We start from the raw sequence: 2,503 nt of genomic DNA, 5'->3' as shown, positions 1-2,503 counted from the left end.
CAGCATGTACCAGGTCATGCTCATGCATAGGATCTAGAGCAGCTGCCTGCTCAGGAGCCAAGGCAGGCTCATGGTCATCAAAAGCCATATCGAAGTCGAACTCAGGATCAATAGGGTCAACGGGATCAGCGGGGTCCTCCACGAGCTGGTCCATCGGGATAAACTCAATGTCGTGATCCGGGTCGAATCCCGGAGGGAAAATGGGATCCGAATCCTCTATGTCGTCATGCTCAAAAGCGAAGCTCGGAATAGGTGCTGCTGAGGATGCCTGGTCAGGATCCGAGTCGTGTGCGAAATGCTGTGCGCTCACCTCGTGAGATGGTGCAGATGCCACAGACTCAAAGGAGTCTGGGACCGGTGAATGTGCGGGCGAGTCCTCAGCAGGGGCGTCAGCGATCATCAGAAGATCGCCAGCGGGAAGAAGAGCTGCATCCGGAATCTCATCCTCAAAAGGCTCGTCCTCAAACAAATCGATATCGCCGTCAGCCTCGGCGTCGATTAGCAAGTCATATGCGGGATAGACAGCTAAAGGAATAGGAGCTGGTATCACAACTAAGGGTAAGTACTCGGCAGGAGGGTCATCAATAGGCTCATCAGCGCCGTCGGGCAGAGCGAAGGGCTGGAAGTCATCGTCATCAGTGCTCGTGTAATCGGAGGTATGCACCTCGTGCTCTGAGGATATAGTGTCGTCAGATACTATGGGTAAAGGTCCGGTGGTATCCGAATCACCCGTGCCTGGTGAATCCATGTGTCTGTAACAAACACAAAATATGCACAAATAATCAGTAAATCAGGTAATCACATAAGTTACCAAGTAATAATCACATAATCCTCCTAGTCCCACTAGCCTCCCAGCCTCCCAGACTGTCCTTCCTAGTCCCACTAGCCAACTTTCCCAGCCTCCCAGACTGACTCCCTAGTCCCACTAGCAAACTTTCCCAGCCTCCCAGACTGACTCCCTAGTCCCACTAGCAAACTTTTCCCAGCCTCCCAGACTGACTCCCTAGTCCCACTAGACAACTACCTTGATCCATTAGATCGAGCCTCGGCCTCCCAGACCGAGCCTCAGTCTCCCACACCGAGCCTCAGCCTCCCAGACTGAGCCTAAAAATAATAAATAAAATATGCTGAACATTTGTTTATAAAAACGTTTTGGATCTGGACTTAAGTGGTATGCAGTAGAAATGTTTTCGTGAGAGCCCTAGTGATCATAGTCTAGACTCAAGAAGGAATCCTAGTTCGCTATGATCAGAGCTCTGATACCAAGCTGTCACACCCTGGCTTTGCGGAAGCGTGGTTAATTTGGTGTGACTTCTTAATACCATAGCTTAATCATAACAAGCTATATGAATTAAAAATATGCAAGATCATCCATTAAAATAAAATCAAAACATTGTCTTAACGGGTTAACACCCAACAACCATAAACTTGTCTAAACATTACAAACCCAAACATAACATAAACATGATTCAAGGACTGTGACTTGTCCAGGAAAGAGTCACATTCCCCGAACCCTGGATGACCCTGGTGACTTATGCAGCGGAAAACATGCCATACCGTGCCAGATCTTTAATTCCCTGAAATACATGTAAGTTGAAAAATCAACAATAATGTTGAGCGAGTTCATGCGAAAGTGAGTAAATAAACCTTTGTATTTATCAAAACCCTGGTATGTAGCAAATAAGGAAAAAGAGATCACCAATGGTTTGCAAGGCCATTGATATGTGTGAAGTGCAAGTAGGAAGACTCAAACCTAGCGGATTTTGCGTCGGGCACAAAGTCACCCCAAGGTCCGTTATGCTGGACCTGGAGTTGGGCTCGCTACACCCAGATAGATCTACCGCTTACGTCCCTCGGTCCTACCATGAGGATTAATGGCCTCCAGTTCCCGCCTACCCACTCACATGATCTAAGTAATAACCCTCCTTACGCTAACCATACCATGTATCAAGTATTTCATAATCATAGTAACATGTATTTCACCCCCGCAGTTTATAAAACTGAAAAGAGTTAAGAGAAAAGGGGGACATGAACTCACAGTCAGTGCGTCGCTATACCAAGTACTCCAAATATCCGATAGCTGTGCAACGACCTACATGTGCTAATTCTATTAGACGGATGGCCGTGCCTTAGCTTTATAGTTTAAGTTTTGGGAAAACAGTTAGACAACCGTTCCTTGTATATACTTGGTAATTTAATCTCCTTCCCAAGGTTGGGGGATTTAATACATGTGTATTCGTATCATCTCATTAAGTCCCACTTAATATATTTTTACTTCTCATTCCAAAATATAAATATTTTTCTCAAAAATATCATATTTTCTCTTCTCATATTACTTTCCAAAATAACACGTTGACATAGTGCGCGTTTATGAATATTTCCGCATAATGCGTAAGTTACGTTTTAACGATTAAGCGGTAATAGTAATTACCGGTGTAACTTATACGTTCGTTGTGTAAGCGTTTGTATTATTTTGGGTTCGTCAACGTTTGTAAATATTATT

This window comes from Helianthus annuus, chromosome 9 (assembly GCF_002127325.2).
Source record: "Helianthus annuus cultivar XRQ/B chromosome 9, HanXRQr2.0-SUNRISE, whole genome shotgun sequence".
In the NCBI taxonomy this organism is placed as follows: domain Eukaryota; kingdom Viridiplantae; phylum Streptophyta; class Magnoliopsida; order Asterales; family Asteraceae; genus Helianthus; species Helianthus annuus.
Note: the sequence above shows the minus strand (reverse complement) of the source record.